We start from the raw sequence: 25,410 nt of genomic DNA on the forward strand, positions 1-25,410 counted from the left end.
TCGATGTAGCATAAAAACCTGCGTCGGCAGTCACATCACTATGCAATATTCAGGACTGAAATCGCTGCCACACTATTGCAATCTGCTGCATCTGCCCGAGACTGATTACAACAATCTTGAAAAAACAAAAATCCATCAACTGCTAATCAGTTTTCCATTTACAGTATTTACAGATTGAAAATACTTTACCAAGGTGCACAGCTGAGATGCCACATCTCATTTACAGGGTGGTGACAGCACGGAGCTCTTCCAGGCAGCAGGCACGCACACTGCCCGCATTCACACAAAAGGTGGTTAGAACTGCACTATCGGAGAACCTGTGTGCTTATCAAGTACCATAAAATGCAGTATATACATCGCATCTTTGTACTTTTAAAAAAAAAAAATTAAAAAGCATCCTTTAGAAGAATTGATTTCTACAACCTGGATGTTACAGTTTAAACATACACTATTATACTGTGTAGATGATGTCTGAAATAGTGGGGTAAACAGCAGGGCTTTAGAGAACATACAATGCACTTGCAGGAATGGTCAAAGCACATAATTTTTCCCTCAAGTTTCAGAGAATATACTGTGAGCGGGTTGAGGTCAAGAGGGGGAATGAGGATTTTTTGTATTCATAAAAAGGTCAGGAAGGCTGCTAGGCAATGAAGTAGTCTCCAACTTTTTGCACCCACAGTCAGGACTATTTTGAACTGACCATTGGAGTGGCAATGAGCTAATCCAATGCTACCAGGACAAAAACAATCACTACATGTGCCCCTTCAGGAGCAGGGCACCGCTAATACATCACTACACAGAAGGTCTGTCCAAACTAATATGTATAAAATAAAAATAAAACCAAATCATAAGCTTCTCTGGCAGTGCTGCACTTCCCTCAGTACTGCACTGAAGTGCCAGCCTAGATTACATGCACAAATTCTGGAGCGAGGCTTGAACCAGCAACCTTTTGACTCAGGAGGCAAGATATGATATCAACTGAGCCAAACTGACTAAATTAAATTTCATGGCATACCACGGTGCAATTTGAAGTCATGGCCTCTGGGTCGCTAGTCCGATACCATACCCACCAGGCGGTCGTAACCAACTCATAGCACGGTTATAGAAACAGAAAATGCTGGAAAAGCTCAGCAAGTCAGGCAGCATCTGTGGAGAAAGAAAGAGTTAACGTTTCAGGTCGAAGACCTTTCGTCAGAATGTTAACTCTGTTTCTTTTTCCACAGATGCTGCCTCACTCGCTGAGCTTTTCCAGCATTTTCTGTTTTTAGTTCAGATTTCCAGCATCCACAATATTTCGCTTTTGTCATAGCACGGTTAGTTGTGGGGCAAAGTTTCCTCGACTCTGTCCGGTCGAGTGTGCCCCAATTCCAATTTCAGGAGACTCCATGGCACCACTGTGACATTTCAGTTTCCCATACCAGCTAACGAAACAAACATTTTTGCTACATTTCTAAGTAGGAGGCTTTTTTCTCCGCTGAGCCTGTGCTGGTGCTAGCTCTCCCACCAGAACAAGCTGCTCTAACCCCAAACTTTTCAATATCTTTTTCTTTTTTGAGTGTTTAATTTATCTTTACATAAAAGAATCCTGCGTCTAGAACACAATACTTACGCTTCAGAAGATCGAAAAGCATACATACATTTCCTGCTGGTCTTGCTGAACTTGATAACCTGGCCTCTCGCAAAGGTCAAGAGCCAGTGATGGATCAGCAGTTACAAACTGAAGAAACAGTCACAGTTAATTGGCCTCAGGATGTGCCCATCGCAGACAGAACTTATGCAGTCATCTCAAAAAAGGTTCAGCTCTGTATTCACAGCTAAACATCACAACCATGCTCCAGACTTCCATAAACAACCCTAAGGGAGAGCAGCTGGTTCACTCTTAAAATATCATGACTGATCTGATTTCAATAGCCTCTTGCAGTAATGGATTCCATATGACTGACGGCAAGACTAGCCATTCAGAGCACATAATAACCCTTAGAATGAAAAAAGTGCCTTCTAACATTCTTTTATGCTTCCAGACTAATTGTGATTTTTTTTCTCCTATGATCCATATTTTAATCTTTATTCATCCCCTCAAATCCTTGATTAATCCTGAACTCGTTCTAGATTCCCCCTTTCATATTCTTTCCTCCAGGATGTAGTAAACCTCACATTATAACTATACCCTCTTACTGAATCTACGATGCACCTTTTCCATGTCTCTAAAATACATTTCATAATTGGGTGCTCAAAACCGCACACAATATCTAATCTCTTGCACTTGCTTGCTTTTGTATTAAATACCCCTACATACAAAAACCAGAATCACATTTACCCATTTCATGGCTTTTTTCACCTGTACCCCTAGGTCTCCCCGTTCCTCCACTCCTTTGACAATTATACCGTTTAGGGTACATTTCGATTGTGTTCTTTTCCCCAAAATGCACGACTTCACATTTGTCCAAAAAGTTCCAGGGAGGGACAAGAAAATATTAAGAATACTAGAAATTAATAAAGTATCTAACAAACAGTAAAAAAAAGCACAAGGCACCTACACATTAAAGTACTTATGTACCTAGTGAAATAGGCAACATCAGATACAAGCATGACATGCACTCTGTGGGTAAGACACACGTATTAAACTAGACTTTTATATAATCTTACAATCTCCATAGATGGGGGGGGGGGGGGTGCCAGAGGACTGGAGAATTGTAAATGTTACACCCTTGTTCAACAAAGGGTGTAAGGATAAAGCCAGCAACTACAGGCCAGTCACTTTAACCACGGTGGAGGGGAAGCTTTTAGAAACGATAAGGGACAAAATTAATAGCCACTTGCACAAGTGTGGATTAATAAAGCAAAGCCAGCACGGATTTGTTAAAGGTAAATCATGTTTAACTTGATTGAGTTTTTTTGATGAGGTAACAGAGAGGGTTTATGAGGGCAATGCGGTTGACGTTGTGCATATGGACTTTCAAAAGGCGTTTGATAAATTACCAGCAAAATTGAAGCCCATGGAACAAAAGGGGTAGTGGTAGCATGGATACGAAAATGGCTAAGTGACAGGGAACAGTAATGGTGAGCGGTTGTTTTTCGGACTGGAGGAAGGTATACAGTCGTGTTCCCCAGGGGTTGGTACTAGGGCCACTGCTTTTTTGATATATACCAATGACCTGGACTTGGGTAGACAGGGAACAATTTCAAAATTTGCCAATGACACAAAACTTGGAAGTGTAGTAAACAGGAAGATAGTGATAGACTTCAAGAGGACATAGACAGGCTGGTGGAATGGGCAAACAAGTGGCAGATGAAATTTAACGCAGAGAAGTGTGAGGTGATACATTTTGGTAGGAAGAACGAGGAGAGGCAGTATAAACTGAAGGGTACAACTCTAAGGGGGTGCAGGAACAGAGAGACCTGGGGGTATATGTACATAGGTCGTTGAAGATGGCAGGACAGATGGAGGAAGTTAAGAAAGCATACGGGATCCTGGGCTTTATAAATAGAGGCATAGAGTACAAAAGCAAGGATTTAATGTTGAACCTTTATAAAACACTGGTGCAGCCACAATTGGAGTATTGTGCCCAATTCTGGGCACCGCACTTTAAGAAGGATGTGAAGGCCTTCGAGAGGGTGCAGAAAAGATTTACCAGAATGGTTCCAGGGATGAGGGACTTCAGTTACGTGGATAGACTGGAGAAGCTGGGGTTGTTCTCCTTAGAGCTAATTTTGAATCAGGGACAGGGACTCACCATAATTAACATGAGCAAATTAACAGTAATGAAGAAAATAACGGCACTAAAGAGTGACAAATCCCCAGGACCAGATGGTTTCTATCCCAGGGTTTTAAAGGAAGTAGGTGAGAACATTGCAGATGCCCTAACTATAATCTTCGAAAGTTCTCTCGATTCAGAAACCATTCTTTTAGATTGGAAAATTGCACGTCACTCCACTATTTAAGAAAGGTGAGAGAAGGAAACCAGGGAATTATAGATCAGTTAGCCTAACATCTGTTGTCCATAAATTACTAGAGTCAATAATTAAAGATAAAGTGACTGAACACTTTGAAAATTTTCAGCTGATCAGAGAGCCAGCATGGATTGCAAAGGGTAGGTCATGCCTGACAAACCTGATTGAATTTTTTGAAGGGGTGACTAAAGTAGTGGACAGGGGAATGCCTATAGATGATGTTTATATGACTTCCAGAAGGCATTCGATAAAGTACCTCATAAGAGACTGTTAGCTAAAGTTGAAGCTCATGGAATGGAGGGCAAATTATTGACCTGGTTAGGAAATTGGCTGAGCAGCAGGAGACAGAGAGTAGGGATAATGGGCAGGTATTCAAATTGACAGGATGTGACTAGTGGTGTCTCTCAGGGATCTGTGTTGGGGCCTCAACTATTCACTGTATTCATTAACGACTTACATGACGGGATAGAGAGCTACATATCCAAGTTTGCCAATGACACAAAGATAGGCAGCATTGTAAATGGATGCATAAAATTACAGAGACACATTAATAGATTAAGTGAATGGGCAAAACTGTGGCAATGGATTTCAATGTAGGCAAGTGTGAGGCCACTTTGGCCCTAAAACAGATAGATAGATTTCTAAATGGTGAAAAGCTCAAAACAGTGAAGGTCCAAAGAGACTTAGGGGTCCATGTACATAGATCATTAAAATGTCATGGACAGGTACAGAAAATAATCAAAAAGGCTAATGGAATGCTGGCCTTTGTATCTAGAGGACTAGAATGCAAGGGGCTAGAAGTTATGCTGCAGATATACAAAGCCCTTGTTAGACCACACCTGGAGTATAGTGTTCAGTTCTGGGCAGCACACCTTAGGAAGGATATAATGGCATTGGAGAGAGTGCATCATAGGATTACTAGAATAATACTTGGACTCCAAGGGTTAAATTATAAGAAGAGATTACACAAACTAAGGTTGTATTCCCTGGAATTTAGAAGATTAAGGGGTGATTTGATCAAAGTTTTCAAGATATTATGAGGAACCGAAAGGGTAGATAGAGAGAAGCTATTTCTGCTAGTTGGGAAGTCTTAGGACTAGGAGACATAGCCTAAAAATTAGAGCCAGGACTTTCAGCAGTGAAGTTAGGAAACACTTCTACACACAAAGGGTGATAGAAGTTTGGAACTCTCTTCCACAAACGACTGTTGATGCTAGCTCAATTGTTCATTTTAAATCTGAGATTGATGGATTTTTGTTAACCAAAGTTATTAAGGGAAATGGGGCTACGGCAGGTATGTGGATTTCGGTCACAGATCAGCCATGATTTCATTAAATGGCAGAACAGGCTCATGACCTACTCCCGTTCCCATGTTGCTAGAAGGTTTGATAGAAGTGTTCAAAATTATGAAGGGTTTACATAAAAGTAAATAGAGAAACTTTAATTGACGGAAGGGTTGAGAACCAGAGGACACAGATTTAAGATAATTGACAAAAGAACCAAAGGCGACATGAGGAAAAACTCTCTTACGCAGCAAGTAGTTATGATCTGGAATGCGCTGCCTGATAGGGTGGTGGAAGCAGATTCAATCTTAGCTCTCAGAAAGGAATTGGATAAATACATGAAGGGAAAAAATTTGCTGGACTACGGGGAAACAGCGGGGGGGATGGGACTAACTGGATTGCTCTTACATAGAGCCAGCACAGGCTCGATGGCCTCCTTCTGTGCTGTAACAATTCTATTATACATATACTAGTGAATCTTCCAAAGGGCCGCACCAGGAGTCAGAGGTTTTACTGTTACAAGGGGGATGCTGGGGTGGGGAATGGTTAGCAATGACCAAAAAATATATAAACCTTGAAATTAAACCAATTTGTATCTCTCCTCCATTACCAAATATTTCTACAGCAGTACTTGGGGCTGCTAAAAGATTCTGTTTAAATAAGCATCCATAAGTTCAGGACCTTTATTCGGAATTTCCCTCCAAACGTGAATAAGGATGCAGTCCTTACAGAATCGGTCACTTATATTAACTTGTTTCGAAGTTTTCGCTCTCAAAACACAAATAAAATAAGCACAGCTGTAGTAACCATGTCGATTACATCGTAAACTGTATTTTAAAATTTTAAAAACTGAACAATGGCAACATTTGAAAGTACAAAATTCCATTTGTGATGGGGTTAGATGAAGGAGAGAGAAGGCTCGTGTGGGGCATAAACAACGGCATGGGCCTGGTGGGCCAAATAGCCTGTTTCTGTACTGTACATTCTATGTAATCTAACACTATTTGCTAAATAAACAACCCTTGAATATAGTAATTTATATTGCCTTTCTCCCCCCCAAGCAATTGTGTCACAAAAGGTAAAAAGTTCATGCTTTATCTTGCTTTTGATATATAAATAGGAAAGAAAATAAATTTTAGTTATTCACTGTCCCTAAAAAAGATTTTTAAAAATTTGTTCATGGGATGTGGGCGTCACTGGCAGGACCAGCATTTATTGCCCATCCTTAATTGCCCTCGAGAAGGTGGTGGTGAGCCGCCTTCTTGAACCGCTGCAGTCCGTGTGGTGAAGGTTCTCCCACAGTGCTGTTAAGTAGGGAGTTCCAGGATTTTGACCCAGCGAAGATGAAGGAACGGCGATATATTTCCAAGTCGGGATGGTGTGTGTGACTTGGAGGGGAAACGAGCAGGTGGTGTTGTTCCCATGTGCCTGCTGCCCTTGTCTTTCTAGGTGGTAGAGGTCACGGGTTTGGGAGGTGCTGTCGAAGAAGCCTTGGTGAGTTGCTGCAGTGCATCCTGTAAATGGTACACACTGCAGCAACGGTGCGCCAGTGGTGAAGAGAGTAAAGGTTTAGGGTGGTGGAGGGGGTGCCAATCAAGCGGGCTGCTTTGTCTTGGATGGGGTCGAGCTTCTTGAGCGTTGTTGGAACTGCACTCATCCAGGCAAGTAGAGAGTATTTCATCACACTCCTGACTTGTGCCTTGTAGATGGTGGAAAGGCTTTGGGGAGTCAGGAGGTGAGTCACTCGCCACAGAATACCCAGCCTCTGACCTGCTCTTGCAGCCACAGTACTTTGGTGTTTTCCATAGCTGTGTCAATGTTTCTCCGTCCCTGAATGGACGGGGAGGGAGCAAATACTGGGGCGCTCTGAATAGTTAGCCTTGCTGTCAATCATATGATTTATGAAAGGGAAAACATGTTTGACAAACCTATTTGAGTTCTTTGAGGATGTAACTAGTAGAATAGATAAGGGGGAACCAATGGATGTGGTGTATTTGGATTTTCAGAAGGCTTTCGCTAAGGTCCCACACAAGAGGTTGGTGAACAAAGTTAGAGCACATGGAATTGGGGTAATATACAGGCATGGGTTGAGAATTGGTTAACAGACAGAAAACAGACAGTAGGAATAAACAGGTCTTTTTCAGGTTGGCAGACTGTGACTAGTGGGGTACCGCATGGATCGGTGCTTGGGCCCCAGCTATTCACAATCTATATCAATGATTTGGATGAGGGGACCATATGTAATATTTCCAAGTTTGCTGATGACACAAAACGAGATGGGATGAGTTGTGAGGAGGATGCAAACAGGCTTCAAGGGGATATAGACAATCTAAGTGAGTGGGCAAGAACACGGCGAGGCCAGCATTTATTGCCCATCCCTAATTGCCCTTGAGAAGGTGGTGGTGAGCCACCTTCTTGAACCGCTGCAGTCCGTGTGGTGAAGGTTCTCCCACAATGCTGTTAGGAAGGGAGTTCCAGGATTTTGACCCAGCGACGATGAAGGACCAGTGATAAATTTCCAAGTCGGGATAGTGTGTGACTTGGAGGGGAACGTGCAGGTGGTGTTGTTCCCACGTACCTGCTGCTCTTGTCCTTCCAGGTGGTAGAGGTCGCGGGTTTGGGAGGTGCTGTCGAAGAAGCCTTGGCGAGTTGCTGCAGTGCATCCTGTGGATGGTATACACTGCAGCCAGTGTGCCGGTGGTGAAGGGAGTGAATGTTTAGGGTGGTGGATGGGGTGCCAATCAAGCGGGCTGCTTTGTCCTGGATGGTGTCAAGCTTCTTGAGTGTTGTTGGAGCTGCACTCATCCAGGCAAGTGGAGAGTATTCCATCACACTCCTGACTTGTGCCTTGTAGATGGTGGAAAGGCTTTGGGGAGTCAGGAGGTGAGTCACTCGCTGCAAAATACCTAGCCTCTGACCTGTTCTTGTAGCCACTGTATTTATATGGCTGGTCCAGTTAAGTTTCTGGTCAATGGTGACACCCAGGATGTTGATGGTGGGGGATTCAGCGATGCAAATGCCGTTGAATGTCATGGGGAGGTGGTTAGACTCTCTCTTGTTGGAGATGGTCATTGCCTGGCACTTGTCTGGCGCGAATGTTACTTGCCACTTATCAGCCCAAGCCTGGATGTTGTCCAGGTCTTGCTGCATACGGGCTCGGACTGCTTCATTATTTGAGGGGTTGCAAATGGAACAGAACACTGTGCAATCATCAGCGAACATCCCCATTTCTAACCTTATGATGGAGGGAAGGTCATTGATGAAGCAGCTGAAGATGGTTGGGCCTAGGAACACTACCCTGAGGAATTCCTGCAGCAATGCCCTGGGGCTGAGATGATTGGCCTCCAACAACCACTACCATCTTCCTTTGTGCTAGGTATGATTCCAGCCACTGGAGAGTTTTCCCCCCGATTCCCATTAACTTCAATTTTACTAGGGCTCCTTGGTGCCACACTCGGTCAAATGCTGCCTTGATGTCAAGGGCAGTCACTCTCACCTCACCTCTGGAATTCAGCTCTTTTGTCCATGTTTGGACCAAGGCTGTAATGAGGTCTGGAGCAGAGTGGTCCTGGTGGAATCCAAACTGAGCATCGGTAAGCAGGTTATTGGTGAGTAAGTGCCGCTTGATCGCACTGTCGACGACACCTTCCATCACTTTGCTGATGATTGAGAGTAGACTGATGGGGTGGTAAATGGCCGGATTGGATTTGTCCTGTTTTTTGTGGGCAGGACATACCTGGGCAATTTTCCACATTGTCGGGTAGATGCCAGTGTTGTAGCTGTACTGGAACAGCTTGGCTCGAGGTGCGGCTAGTTCTGGAGCACAAGTCTTCAGCACTGCAGCTGGGATGTTGTCGGGGCCCGTAGCCTTTGCTGTATCCAGTGCACTCAGCCGTTTCTTGATATCAAGTGGAGTGAATCGAACTGGCTGAAGACTGGCTTCTGTGATGGTGGGGATATCAGGAGGAGGCTGGAATTCTCTACCCCAGAGGGCTGTGGAGGCTCATTGAGTACATTTAAAACAGAGATCGATAGATTTCTAGATATTAAAGGCATCAAGGGATATGGGGAGGGTGCAGGAAAATGGCGTTGAGGTAGAAAATCAGCCATGATCCTGTTGAATGGCAGAACAGGCTTGAGGGGCCGAATGGCCTACTCCTGCTCCTATTTCAGATGTTCTTATATAAAAAAAAATTCTACGTCGTTCTAGATACAGATGCAAGCTGGGAATTGTAGCCTAGAATCTTGATGATTCAGCAGACATTAATAATTCACAAGATCAAATGAGGAAAGCCATGTGGCGCATCAGTACCCTAAAGTACTACTGCAACATCTAATTGTTTTTTAAATGTTTCCAGGGTTTTCACCCCCACTACCCTATCTAGGGAGCGAGCCTTTTAGTGGTAGCATTCCCAGCTCGGAGTCAGGAGGTGCAGGGTTCAAATCCCGCTCCAGACAGTCCCGGTGGAGACCAGAGTTCCAGCTTTGAATTCTGGGTTGCCATCCAGCAGGATACTCCTATCTGGTGGGTGTGGGTGTGGGTGTGGGTGTGGGTGTGGGCCCCATCCCAGCTCCCTCCCTCGTCATACGGTATGTGGGAGCCCACAGAACCCTACCGCTGTACAGGACAAACCACCCTATCAGCTGACATAAAGATGGTTATGGTCATGGAAGGAGCGTTCACATTGATCGTTAATCAGCCTATGAATTCTTAAACTTTCACACTATTCTCCACAGGGAGAGGATGAAGATATGAAAACAACAATATCTCAGTAGTTTGATTTGGAGACTGGTAGGCATGGTGATGGGTTTCCACGTCAGACTATCGTATCTGGACTCCATTCCAACTCCTTGTGCAAAAACAACCTCCCTGATATCAGTCCTAAATTTGCCTTTTACTAGTTTGAACTAGTGTCCTAGTTCTCGAAAACACCATGAACTCAAGCCCTGGGCTTTGCATAGAGACAAAGCCCTCCAAGAAAAAACATTGTTGGATACATTTTAAACATACAAAAGGCTACTGTGCAGATAATTTTAATCGCTTTCTTGTACATTTTGTACTTCAATGCAATTTATTGTGGTAAAAACCTAATTTCTCACCTTAGGGAGAAAGCAAAATGGTGGCCTAGAGAGATTTTCAAAATATATTTTAAGCTCACCTTTTTCCTTTTTTTATTTGCAGATCTTGCTGAATGTGCATGTTTGATTTATCACTTTCATATCTTCTTATTACTTCATTGGTAGCGTCTAGCCGATGTGCTCATGTTTGATTCATCTTTCCTTACCTCAAGTGGTGATTTGTTATTGTTTCATGAATATGAAATTTGAGCAATCAGGTGAAGTGCTTAAATGTACAGTTATGATGGTGATAATGTGACACACAAGAGTGAAGCACAAAAGGGTACAATGACACTGCATAGACTGCTAGGCCCAATCTGGTGTACCGTGCATTATTCTGGTCATCATTCCATAGTGGAAACACCCTAGCTTCAAGAATGGGTACAGAGCAGGGAAACCAAACTAACATTTGGGATTCTGCACCTGAGCTACAAGGAGAGAGGAAGCTGAGAATGTTTGCACAGGAGAAAATATGGCTCAGAGGAGATCTTGAAATTTTCAGGATTCAAGAGGGACACAGATGAATTAAACTCTCAGATGTTCAAACTCAAACCAGGAGCACGGACTGAAGTTCAGAAGCAGGAAGGTGAACAGACGGTTTAAATTTAACTACTTCACAGAGGGTAACTAATGCATGGAACAAACTGGTGTCAGCAAATTCAAGAGGGAGATGCATAATTTTTTGCCAAAAGAAGGGATACAAGAGATATAGTTTTTTTAATAACTTGGGTAACCAGCTGGATGCAGTACTTGCTATGTTGAACTACATTTGGCACAGAGCTGCCCACTATCGCAAACTGTGGGTGACTACAGGTTATGTTCTCTAATTTGGCATCAGCAAATTTTGATAACATACCTTCTACACCTATGTCTAAAACATTTATGCACATGGAGAACAAGGGGTCCCAAATTGGTCCCGATTATATCACCACCTACACCTTGCCAACCAAAGAAACTTCTATTCTATTTTCTGTTCTTTAGTTTCTATCCAAGCCACCAGCTTTCATCGTAATACAGATGAAAACTAGAAGAAATAGCAACATTGTCGAAGAAAAGCAAAAGGAGAGTTTAGGAGAACTAAAAACTTGGTGGAAAAAAGTCGGTCAGGTAACTTAATAATACAGAAGGTTTTTATGAGCACATCAGAAGCAAGTGAAGGCCACGAAGGTCTGAAGATAGCAGAGATGCTTAACAAGTGTTTCATCTCTGTATTAACAGAGGAAAGCGTGCAGCAGAACCGAAGCAGTACTTGCAACAGCAGTTAATAATAAATACAAATATTAAAAGGATTTATGGCATTTAAAGTTCATAAGTCACCAGGCTCAGATTGTCTACAGTACAGGACTAGTGAGCCTTTAGTACCATGAGCCTCGAACTTCACAAGTCTCTTATATGGCACTCTATCAAATAGTTTTGGGTAAGGTAGATGGAGTTATGATACAGGTCAGCCATGGTCTAATGGAATGGTGGAATGGGCTCGAGGAGCTGAATGGCCTACCCCCGTTCCTATGTTTTGAAAGTCCATTCGTACCACATCCACTGCATTCCCAATATCTACATATGCTGGGTATTTTCCTTGAAGAATTCAATTAAATTACTGGAGCAAGTCCTACCTTCTATGAATCCACATTGCCCATCCCCGATTAACCCATATTCAAGTATTTATTAATGTTATCCTTAATCACGGACTCCAGCAGTTTTCTCTCCACCAATATGAAGCTGATAGTTACCTGTAGGTATATGGATTATCTCCTTTCCCTTTTTTAAAACTGGGATGTAACATTCACCACTCCCTTGGTCAATGCCAGTTTTCGAAGAATTTTGGAAAACATTACGGTTCACCCCTTGCCATTTCATCATTAACCTCGCACAGCAATCTGCACAAGACAATCAACCTGGTGGTTTATCAACTTTAAGTGCCATTAACCTTTTTTACTATTTATACTTATTATTAACTGCTCTGGTTATCCTGCCGTTGTTCTTTCATCTTCCTTCGTAAATATAGAAATGAAACACTTTCTAAGCATCTCTGACATCTTCAGTCCTTAGTGTCCTTGTGATGTGTTTATAAAAAGCTTTTACTATTAGGTTACCCAATAGTCTTTTTTTTTCCTACTTTTTTGTCCTCCTAACTATTTTTGCTTTTCTGCTATAATGTTGGTATTTCTCCTGGTTTTCATCGGTATTACGAGCCTTACTAAAGATATGAACAAAAGAAAATAAAATGAAATCTAGATTTATATTATCTTGCAGCAAAATTATGAGAAGACTAACATTATAATAAAAGGCCAACTCAACGTGCAACTGTCACCTCTAAATGTGAAACACCTATTGCTAATATTTATATCCGCGCATACAGAACAAACAGGACACAATTCAGGCTTTCATTTAACAAAGCACAGCTCAGCACTATTAGCTCAACTATAATCAGAATCAAGACTGTGGAGTAATTTATTCAGTGAATGATTTTCGGATTTAAACATATTTGTCTCGGGGCTTCCAATGTTTCAGTGTGCCATGTGCAAGAGTTCTGGGTGGATTCCTAGTCTGTGCTTAGTTAGCTGTGAAGGTACAACTGACTTCAATGATCTTGGGTGGGGTGGGGGGGGGTGGAGAACAGAAAGACATCATAGGGCAAGATCTAGCTCGGCAGTGATTCCACCGCTCCACAGCCTGCTGACACCCTCTTGGCTGGGCTCACAAGTGAAGAGAAGCAGTTAGATGAGGTACTGCAAAATTGCTGGCACCCAAGGATCCTCACCACACATGTTATTTATTATAGTTTTGAAAAGTATGTACAGATCTTTTTTAAAAAAAATCAAAAGTCATGGGGAGTGTTGAAAGCAATCAGGATTTGCACAGAAAGACAACAGCATCCAAGAAAGGTGTTGGCTGCACGGTCCATTCAAGACTTGAATACTGCTGCTATTCCTGGGCAGGCTGTTCTGGTACCTCTTGCACTTATGGACAGGATGCAAAAGAAAAGCTTATCGTCCAACTCTTATCTCTAGCATCTAGTCTCTCTCCAATGTAACCTTCCTTGTCACTATTTTATTGTAAGGAATCTTGCAACACCAGGTTAAAGTCCAACTGTTTTATTTGAAAATCACAAGCTTTCGGAGGCTTTCTCCTGCGTCAGGTGACGAAGGAGAAAGCCTCCGAAAGCTTGTGATTTTCAAATAAAACAGTTGGACTATAACCTGGTGTTGCAAGATTCCTTACATTTGTCAACCCCAGTCAATCACCGGCATTTCCACATCATGACTATTTTATTGAAGCTTGGTGCTCCTCTGAACTCGTCTCTTATTCATCTTAAACTGCAAATGCACCATTCTATATACTCTTCCTTCTTCCTGCATCAATGTGCTGAAATCAAGACTTACTGTGCCATCGCAGTCTAATTTTCCCAGGACTTCAAAACTGTAGAGCTCCTTACCACCCTTCCTCCTACAACCTGCAGGCTTTCAAACCATAACTTTGGCATCACCTAGCCATTGCTTAAGTTACTTTATCTTCTCAACCTTAGTAGTGTCTTGTACCTGACCCTTCAGTCAGGCTTTTCAATTTATTTATTTATTTTTTTAAAAACACAGGGATAAGACCAGTCAAGGAGAAATGTGTCAAAGGATGATCGGATTAAGGACAACTGTTTTGCTACTTTTGTATGCAGCAAGATACAAATAATAATCTACGACTTGAATTAAGTTATTTTACTCAAATCAATAACTTTTGTCAGAGGAATTGGAGCAGTCTACGTACACCTGCATCACTCCCAGGTTCTTACATGGTACCCGATGTCCATTGCATGGGTGGCACTATCAGACTGAAGAGACCATATACACTCACTGTTGCCAGACTTCATACAACACTGTTCACAGACAAGGGATAAGTAAATCCTCCAATTTTCTAAACATCAAACATTCACTCAATCTGAAGCCAACAGATGACCATGTTGACAAAATATCAAACCTGTACGTACAGTCAGTTCCATTTGACATGTAAGCAACAATTTGTTTGGATACAGTAGCCAAAAATCGAAAATGGAAACCCAAGCCCTCTAGAATAGCATGAATGGAAAAAGTCTTCCAATTCCCCCTGCATCAATTTTCCCCATTTGTTGTTGTATCCCTGGTGTTGAACCCCACAGGATATTCTGCAGTAGGATGCATGAAACACACACAACGGTCTTGTTTTAAACTCCTGAAAATTTTATAAAAGGGTATGTGTACTTTACATGCAATGCCACAGCTGTCGACAACACCAGGCTCTGTTCAAAGGATTACTGTGCACACATTGCTCAGTCAGCTGCACAGGAAAAAAAATACAAAGAATATACAGCAGAGCACGTTATTCCAGTCACCTTGATAAAATAAAACAAAAAAAAGAGGCAAGTATTATTAGGACAACAGCAGGTCAGAACATACTTAGTTTAAAAAGTCCTTGAAATTTGTAGACTGTGAATTAATGAGACGGAAGATACTCAAAGCAATAAGAAAAATATAGGAAATTAACAACATACTGCAGTCAAGGTAGTCGAGAACCACTCTATTGAAGTTTTTTTTTAAAAAAAGAGACGGAACTTTTAATTAGCAATCTAATTTCACGCAGTCTAATTAGCGGAATTACTGTTACACAAATTACAAAGCCAACTGGGAGAAGAGGAGCTGGCACCTTACAGGATGTTCTAAAAGTAATATCTCAAAGACGTTAAAGTAATGACAAAAGTTCAGACATGTATTACCTTAATCTATATGGTGGGACATTTAATTAGACACCAAGTACTCAGTACCAACCTAGTATTAGACTCGAAGGGTTTTTAAGTAAAGAGTGATCTTTCTAGTACCATGTTCAATTAAAAGATCTATACACCATAATTAAAAGAAACTGTGGCAATTTGAAGTCCACATCTTGCCTCAATAAACTGCTTAAAGAAAAACTACTATAAGTAAGGGTTTCAAAACAGAACAATTTCACTGACCCGAAGTCTCCCTCACATCACCAGGCAGACCATTTTGTAATCCAAATGACTAGACTCTTCCCATCAGACGGTTCCTATTTTAGGGAGCTTAACTACTACACATATGAAACCAGTACAAAGATGCCCTCAGTGGAAACTGAGAGGCACAGTCGGGTTAGCACACTGTTCTTTGAGAAGAACTTGTATTCATTCAGTGCCTACGTCTCAAGTCCCAAAGCATTTACATAAAATGAACTACATTGTGCAGTTAAGGCTACGTTTTGGTGACAGCCATTTTGCACACCAGGTCCCATAAACAGTAATCAGATGAATCACCAGTTAATCTTTTTTTTTGGTAGTGGTGTTTGAACGATTTTAAATCGCTCCACCATTGGCGGCCGTGCCTTCAGCTGCCTAGGCCCTAAGTTCTGGAATTCCCTCCCTACCTGTCCCTCCTCCTTTAAGACACTCTCTAAAACCTGCCTCTTTGACCAAGTTCCTGGCCTAATATCTCCTTATGTGGTTCAGTGTCAAATTTTGTTCGATAACACTCCTGTGAAGCGCCTTGGGACGTTTTGCTATGTTAAAAGGCGCTATATAAATGCAAGTTGCTGTTGTTGAAGCCTTTATTCCAAATTCGAATACAATCAGCACCCCCCCCCCCAACCCCCGGCAAAATGTAAACAGGCAGGCCGCAATTTAACATCTCATCCAAAAGAATGCACCTCCAACAATGCAGCACTCCCTCAGTACTGCACATACAGGACATGGGTTTGAATCCAGCTCAGGCTGGTGGTATGAAAGTCTCTTCTCCAACCTAGTTGAGTACACAGCACAAAACCGCGCCTAATTTGGCACAAATTGGCAATCTCACACAGAAAGGGCACAAAATGGCAAGTGTGGGCAATGGAACTGCACACTGGTGGAACATATTCCCAACCTCAGAACAACAACAACTTACATTTATATGACCAGTGTAAGAAACTATTGGGGCAAAGTTAAAGGACACTTAAAGCTGGTTGTGCTCCATCTGACCTGGGAAAGCTTAATGCTGACAGGGTGCTCAAAGCAGAAAGGAAGACTTGCATTTATACGGCGCCTTTCACAACCTCAGTACTGCGCTGGAGCGTCAGACTAGATTATGCGCTCAAGTCTTGAACCCTCAACCTTCTGACTCAGAGTTGAGAGTGCTACCACTGAGTCACGGCTGACAGCCACTTCCCCAACCCCCCCTTGATAACATTGCTCAATCTTTAGCATAAAAAAAATGACAAAAGAGGAAAAAAAAGTCATCAGACCAATGAATGTCAAATATTGAATCGGAGATACTCACAATGCACTTTATAATTCATAGTGAAGTACATTTATCAATGGAGGTGCAATTCTGAGAGTGAAGATGTGTAAGGCCACAAGCAATGTACGCATGCTACAATCTACTGGAGGTACTAAAACATGACTAGTAATGTTTAGTGCAGGAACTTCTTTTATGTATTTTCAAACAATTTGGATCATAACATTTTCAGCACATAAATAAGACCTTTGACTGTGTTGACTCCTTAATTGGAGCAATCCACTGTAATGTCATTCCCCTGCCCTTTGTCACATCATCTTATATTCTTCCTTCTTAAATATTTATCCAATTCCCTTTTAAATGATGCTGTAGTGTCTGGCTCACTAGCCACTTGTGGTAAAGTATTCCATGCTCTAATAATCTTCAGTATTAAAAAAAAACTCTTCTAATCCTTCATCCACCTAGTGATAATCCTAATTTGATGTCCCTTTGTTACTGATTCACCAACCAATCTTTCTATTTATTCTCTCAAAATTTTGAAAACCTCTATTATATTCCTCCTTCTGGTTCAGCAAAAAAATCACCAATTTTGAGAGTGTTTCTTTGTAACTGTACCCTCTCATTCCTGTATCATTCTGGTGAATCTTTGTTGCATCCTTTCCATAGCTCTAACATCCTTCCTATAATGGGATGCCCATAACTATGCACCGTGAGCGTCAGCCTGGGCTCAGTGGTAGTGCTCTCGCATCGGAGTCAAAAGGTTGTAGGTTCAAGTCCCACTCCAGGAGACTGGAGGACATAATCTAGGCTGAACACTTCAGTGCAACACCGAGGGAGTGCTGCACTGTCGGAGGTGCCGTCTTTTGGAGGAGAGTCCCACTTTTCCCCCTCAGGTGGACGTAAAGTATCCCATGACACTATTTGAAGATGATCAGGGGAGTTCTGGCCAATATTTATCCCTCAAGTCAACATCACTAACTGAAATTATCTGGTCATTATCTCATTGCTGTTTGTGGGACCTTACTCTGTGCAAATTGGCTGCCGTATTTCCTATATTACAACAGTGACTACACTTCAAAAGTACTTCATTGTCTGTAAAGCACTTTGGAACATCCCAAGTGCTTTACAGTAAAAAGTGCCAAATAAATGCAAGTTCTTTCTTTTTTCTTAACATCTTGTACAAATTCATCATTTATTTACTTTTACATTCAATGTCCCCAAGTATAAAACCCAGAATCCCATTTACCCCTGTATGGCCTTTTCTACCTGCATGTGCAAACATCTTACATTAAATATAACAAATATACAAATAAGTCACAGGTGTTAATATTTGTCAAGCTCAAAATGCTTGCTACTTCAATGAATAGCAAGCAACCAAAGCCATGCACAACATTAGTCAATCAGCAGGTTCTCGTCCTTTTCTTCTTCAATTAGGTTGGCTGGTGCATCCAAGTGGCGTATCCTACAACCTTCCTGCTTTTTCCCCCTCTTTTCTTTCAACTGCTTTTTCTTTTTCTGAATCTTTTTCAACATATAAAACTCCTACTCGGAGGTCTGAAGGGTCACACCTGAACCGTAAACCCAACTCTCCTTACATAGAATGTACAGCACACAAACAGGTCATTTCGGCCCAACGGGTCTATGCCAGTGTTTGTAGACCACAAAAGCCTTTTCCCACCCCATCAGCGTAACCTTCTATTCCTTTCTCCCTTGTGTACTTTTCTAGCTTCCCCTTAAATGCAACAATGCCATTCGCCTCAACTACCCGATGTGGTAGGAAGTTCCACATTCTAACTACACTCTGGGTAAAGAAGTTTCTCCTGAATTCCCTATTGGATTTATTAGTGACTATCTTATATTTATGGCCCGAGTTCTAGTCTCCCCCGCAAGTGGTAACATCTTCCCTATGTCTACCCTATCAAACCCTTTCATAATCTTAAAGACCTCTATCAGGTCACCCCTCAGCCTTCTCTTTTCCTTCAACCTGTGCTCTGCATTACCACTAAATTTTCTGTTTTTACACAAGGTTTGCACATAGTTTCTACTGGAAACAATGGCAGTGCATTAACAAATGTCATTCTGCTCCTTGAAAGATGTATTTTTTCCTTCCCTGTAGTATTCCTGCCATTTGTCAACGGGAGCCAGTATGAGAACAGACAATAATTGTCTTACCAACACCCACCTTCAGAAATTTGCAGAGTCTATATTGAACAAAAGACACTTACAATGAAAGCTGAGTATTCAGCTCTCAAAGACACTACTCTCACATCACATTCATTACACTTAAAAATTTTAGTTAATTATAATTTTTTTTAAAGTTAGTAGCAATGAAGAACCATTAACTATTGTTGTTAAACAATCATTTGCCAGGCATATACTGGGCACACTAACCACAGAATTCACCCAAATAATCCACTGTAAGTGATTTGTTCAATGCACTTGCTGTAATGAGGTCAGAATCTCTAGGTCTTCAAAATAAACCTGCAGCATGCAAGAAAAACCATAACTACACAAGACAAACAGGACAGAGATTCAGATTATGGTAATAAATCACCCTCAAACTACGATCCACTATGATTGAAGGCATCATACAGGGAGCTTCACAACTTTCATTACATGTGACCTGGACGTATGGAGCACTGACATATTGTGAGAAAACAGTATTTATCACTCCTGTACCAGTGTAATAGCCCTGTGTGCAATCCCAACTCCAATCTTAGCATGAGGGAGCCCACGTTACAAGCATACTATAACTGTACAGAAATTAATAATCTAATTTAGAGACGTCACTACTGTAGGAAGTGGAATAATTTACTCTAGCACAAGAAAGGAGGTGATCAGAGGTTGAGGTATGGTGGATGGAGCACTGCACTATTTTATTTAGACCTACAAGTTGTGGAATTGGCCAAATAAATTGAACACTGAACAGGTATTGAACCAGGAACAGTCTTAGACCAGAGTCTTATCCACTGTGCCATCAGAGAAATGCTTTCTCCACTGGTTATATCGGTTATATCTGACACAGAGCATTTGATCCTGACCCTGACTGCAAGAAAAGTCGACAAGTGCTCCTTTGCCCAGTAAACTCATCGGAATACAAAACCATTTTTTGAAGTGATAGCTTTAAAACCAAATTATGTTCAAACAAATTAAAGAGCAGCACTGGTGGGAGACAGGGAGCAGGTCAGCCATCTTACCAGCGATGCTTTACAGCACAGGCCAAGACTAAGAAGCAATCAGGGAAAAGAATGCAGCATGAGGGAGTCTTACAAACAATATGCAGTGCGTATAAAATATTCAGTATATTTATTTTGCCAATGTTTAAAGTCTCTTTTACAATGATAGTGGCAGATTTAATTTTCACTACATATGTAACATCCAGATGTGAAATACATAAGCCTACTTATGAGTTAGCTTCATTACAATACTTATGGACAGCGAGTTAAATAGCACTATGTTTAGTTGCGATGCTCTTCAAAGTGTTAAAAAAAGGAAAAAGCAGGAACTAAGTGTCACAAAACATATTTGAAAGTTCTTTATCTGAATGCACGTAGCATTCGTCACAAAATGGACGAGTTAACGGCACAAATAACGACGTATGGGTATGATCTTGTGGCCATTACAGAAACATGGCTGCAGGGTGACAACGACTGGGAATTAAATATGCCAGGGTATTTAACAATCAGGAAGGACAGGCAGGAAGGAAGGGGAGGTGGGGTGGCTATGTTAATAAGGGAAGGAATCACTGTAATACAGAGAAAAGATATTGGGACAAAGGATCAGGATAATGAAACAGTTTGGGTAGAGATAAGGAATAATAAGGGGCAAAAAACACTCGTGGGCGTAGTATATAGGCCTCCTAATAGTTGCAACTCTGCTGGAAGAAATACTAATCAGGAAATAGTCGAGGCATGTAATAAGGGAACAGCTATAATTATGGGGGATTTTAACTATCATATAAACTGGACAAATCAAATTGGGCAGGGTAGCCTTGAGGAAGAGTTTATGGAGTGTATTAGGGATGGATTTCTTGAGCAGTATGTAACTGAACCAACAAGGGGACAAGCAACCTTGGACCTGGTCCTGTGTAATGAGCCAGGATTAATTAATAATGTCCTAGTTAAGGATCCCCTTGGAATGAGTGACCATAACATGGTGACATTCCATATCCAATTAGAGGGTGAGAAGGTTGGTTCTCAAACAAGCGTACTGAGCTTGAATAAAGGAGACTATGATGGTATGAGAGCGGAATTGATTAAAGTGGACTGGGAAAATAGATTAAAGGGTAAGGCGGTACATGAGCAGTGGTGTTCATTCAAGGAGTTATTTTACAACTTTCAAAACAAATATATTCCAGAGGAAAAAAGGGCGTAAAAGAAATGACAGCCATCCGTGGCTAAGTAAAGAAATTAAGGATAGTATCCGACTAAAAACAAGGACATATAAGGTAACCAAACTTAGTGGGAGGATAGAAGATTGGGAAGTCTTCAAAAGACAGCAAAAAGTAACAAAAGGATTGATTAAGAAAGGGAAGATAGATTATGAAAATAAATTAGCAAAAAATATAAAAACAAATAGCAAGAGTTTCTACAGTTATATAAAAAGAAAAAGGGTGGCTAAGGCAAACGTAGGTCCTTTAGAGGATGAGACAGGGAAATTAATGGTGGGAAACATGGAGATGGCAAAAATGCTGAACAAATATTTTGTTTCAGTCTTTACGGTAGAGGACACTAAGAATATCCCAACACTGGACAAACAGGGGGCTCGAGGTGGGGGGGGGGGGAGGAGCTAAATACGATTAAAATCACTAAGGAATTGGTACTCAGTAAATTAATGGGACTCAAGGCGGATAAATCCCCTGGACCTGATGGCTTACATCCTAGGGTCTTGAGGGAAGTGGCAGTAGGGATTGTGGATGCTTTGGTAATAATTTTCCAAAATTCTCTGGACTCGGCAAAGGTCCCGGTAGATTGGAAAACTGCCAATGTAACACCCTTATTTAAAAAGGGTAGTAGGCAGAAGGCTGGAAATTATAGACCAGTTAGCTGAACATCTGTGGTGGGTAAAATTTTGGAGTCTGTTATTAAGGAGACAGTAGCAGAACATTTGGATAAACATAATTTAATAGGACAAAGTCAGCATGGCTTTACGAAGGGGAAGTCATGTCTGACAAATTTGCTTGAGTTCTTTGAGGATATAACGTACAGGGTGGATAAAGGGGAACCAGTGGACGTAGTGTATTTGGACTTCCAGAAGGCATTCGACAAGGTGCCACATAAAAGATTATTGCTCAAAATAAAGAATCACTGGATTGGGGGTAATATTCTGGCATGGGTGGAGGATTGGTTATCTAACAGGAAGCAGAGAGTTGGGATAAATGGTACATTCTCGGACTGGCAACCTGTAGCCAGTGGTGTTCCGCAGGGGTCGGTGCTGGGTCCCCAACTCTTTACAATCTATATTAACGATTTGGAGGAGGGGACCGAGTGTAACATATCAAAGTTTGCAGATGATACAAAGATGGGAGGGAAAGTAGAGAGTGAGGAGGACATAAAAAACCTACAAGGGGATATAGACAGGCTGGGTGAGTGGGCGGAGATTTGGCAGATGCAATACAATGTTGGAAAATGTGAGGTTATGCACTTTGGCAGGAAAAATCAGAGAGCAAGTTATTATCTTAATGGCGAGAAACTGGAAAGTACTGCAGTACAAAGGGATCTGGGGGTCCTAGTGCAAGAAAATCAAAAGGTTAGTTTGCAGGTGATCAAGAAGGCCAACGGAATGTTGGCTTTTATTGCTAGGGGGATAGAATATAAAAACAGGGAGGTATTGCTGCAGTTATATAAGGTATTGGTGAGACCGCACCTGGAATACTGCATACAGTTTTGGTCTCCATACTTAAGAAAAGACATACTTGCTCTCGAGGCAGTACAATGAAGGTTCACTCGGTTAATCCCGGGGATGAGGGGGTGGACGTATGAGGAGAGGTTGAGTAGATTGGGACTCTACTCATTGGAGTTCAGAAGAATGAGAGGCGATCTTATTGAAACATATAAGATTGTGAAGGGGCTTGATCGGGTGGATGCGGTAAGGATGTTCCCAAGGATGGGTGAAACTAGAACGAGGGGGCATAATCTTAGAATAAGGGGCTACTCTTTCAAAACTGAGATGAGGAGAAACTTCTTCACTCAGAGGGTGGTAGGTCTGTGGAATTTGCTGCCCCAGGAAGCTGTGGAAGCTACATCATTGAATAAATTTAAAACAGAAATAGACAGTTTCCTGGAAGTAAAGGGAATTAGGGGTTACGGGGAGCGGGCAGGAAATTGGACATGAATTTAGATTTGAGGTTAGGATCAGATCAGCCATGATCTTATTGAATGGCGGAGCAGGCTCGAGGGGCTGATTGGCCTACTCCTGCTCCTATTTCTTATGTTCTTATGTTCTTACATCCCATTTCAAAACTCCTGCACTAAATAGTATCAGTTGATAACACTCTCACCTCTTGAGTTCTGGGTTCATACCCCAGTCCAAACTACAGCACAAAGTTCAGCTGACTGTTTGGTGCAATGCTGAGAGAGGGGGGCATTATTGGAGGTGGCATCTTTTAGGCCCTACATGCCTGTTCAGGTGGTCCTGAAGGATCCCACGGTATTACATTACGAGCAAGATGTCCTTCCTGACCTGACCAAAATTCCTCCCTCAATCAACACCACTAAAAACACATTAGCTGGTCATTCATCTCATTACCGTTGTGAATGGTGACTTCTATGTTTGCCCACATAACAATTGTCACTGTGCTTCATTGCTTGTGAAGCACTTTGGAGATATCATGGAGACACATTGAGGCACTATATAAATGCAAAATCATCATCAAATATTTATCTTTTTTCATTAGGCAGATCACAAAAAGGGTTTGCTAGCAGTATGATGACAAGAATTTTATGTGCAAAGCTATGTCATTGCAATTGTAACATGTATGCTTAAAATACACACAAGATAATGGCATTAGCCACACGAAATGAATTAAAAAATACAAAGTACTCCATCCAGCTAGAATAAACTGGATTTAAAATAAAACTCAAGCCATGAAAAGGTACAATTAGAACTGTCCATCACCGTGAACAAACAGACTTGCTTGTCAGGGTTTAACCATTAAAATGTATGGAGCGCTTCAGCTATGAAGAGAGACTGGGAAGATTGGGTTTGTTTTCCTTGGAGCAGAGGAGGCTGAGGGGGGACATGATTGAGGTGTACAAAATTATGAGGGGCACAGATAGGATGGATACTAAGGAGCTCTTTCCCTCCGTTGAGGGTTCTATAACAAGGGGACATAGATTCAAGGTAAAAGGCGGGAGGTTTAGAGGGGATTTGAGAAAGAACTTTTTCACCCAGAGGGTGGTTGGAGTCTGGAACTCACTGTCTGAAAGGGTTGTGGAGGCAGGAACCCTCACAACATTCAAGAAGCATTTGGATGAGCACTTGAAATGCCACAGCATACAAGGCTACGGACCAAATGCTGGAATATGGGATTAGAGTAGACAGGGCTGATGGCCGGCGCGGACAAGATGGGCCGAAGGGCCTCTATCCGTGCTGTATAACTCTATGACTCTATGTAAAGTCATATTTTTTGGAAGTAAAATAGGGACATGAGATACACCATGAATGGAGCAGAGGGACTTTGGTGTGCAAACACATAGGTCATTAAAGGCAGCAGCACAAGTACATAAGGCCATAAAAATGCTAAATGAATCTTGGCTTTGTGTCTGGAGGCATAGAATACAAAAGCAAGGAGATAATATTGAACTGAGGCTGCAGCTGGAGTATTTTTTAATGTTAGCATCACAATGTAGAAAGGGAATACAAGTTTTGGAAAAAGTGCAGTGTAGATTGACTAGTATCTTACTAGAGATGAGGGGTTACAGCTATGGGGGCTTGAGCCCCGTTCACCCATCACCCCTGTGCTCGGTGACCTACATTGGCTCCCGGTCCGGGAACACCTCGATTTTAAAATTCTCATCCTTGCTTTCAAATCCTCCATGGCCTCGCCCCTCCTTATCTCTGTAACCTCCTCCAGCCCTACAACTCCCCGAGATCTCTGCATTCACCCAATTCTTGCCTCTTTCGCATCCCCGATTTTAATCGCTCCACCATTGGTGGCTATGCTTTCGGCTGCCTCAGCCCAAAGCTCTGGCATTCCCTTCCTAAACCTCTCCACCTCTCTCTCCTCCTTTAAGACGCTCCTTAAAACCTACCTCTTTGACCAAGCTTTTGATCACCTGTCCTAATACCTCCTTATGTGGCTCGGTGTCATATTTTGTTTGATAATCGCTCCTGTGATGTGCTTTAGAACATTTTACTACATTAAAGGCACTATATAAATGGAAGTTGCTACTGTTGATGTTGTTATTGAGCAATTAGGCCCCCCCCTTTACTGGAGCAAATAAGGTTTAGAGGCAAACCTTCAAGATTATGAAGGTTTATGATCAGTTAAACAGTGATTGATTGTTTGCACCAGTGTCATGGTAACCAAAATTCACAAATTTAAGACAATCACAAAAAGAATTGAAGGAAGATTGTAGGGGGAAAAATCTTTGCACGGTGGTAAGAATGTGCAATTCTCTTTGAAGGGTTGGAGGGATTGGATTATGAGGAGCAATTATGTAAACTGGGCATGCTCTCATTGGAAAAGAGAAGTTTGAGAGGTGACAGGATTGCTGTTTTTAGAATCCTAAAAAGATCAGATAATGTAGACCATGACAAGCTATTTCATCTTGTCCAGAATAGTAGCACCAAATGACACAGCCTACACT

General features: G+C 41.8%; 1 protein-coding gene across 1 annotated transcript in view; it reads right to left on the bottom strand.

Annotated features, from left to right (window-relative positions):
- Nucleotides 1-25,410, bottom strand: part of arhgap39 (Rho GTPase activating protein 39) — a 541,093-nt gene that overhangs the window by 514,586 nt on the left and 1,097 nt on the right. The window lies entirely within an intron of this gene.

Source organism: Heptranchias perlo, chromosome 2, assembly GCF_035084215.1.
Source record: "Heptranchias perlo isolate sHepPer1 chromosome 2, sHepPer1.hap1, whole genome shotgun sequence".
Lineage (NCBI taxonomy): Eukaryota > Metazoa > Chordata > Chondrichthyes > Hexanchiformes > Hexanchidae > Heptranchias > Heptranchias perlo.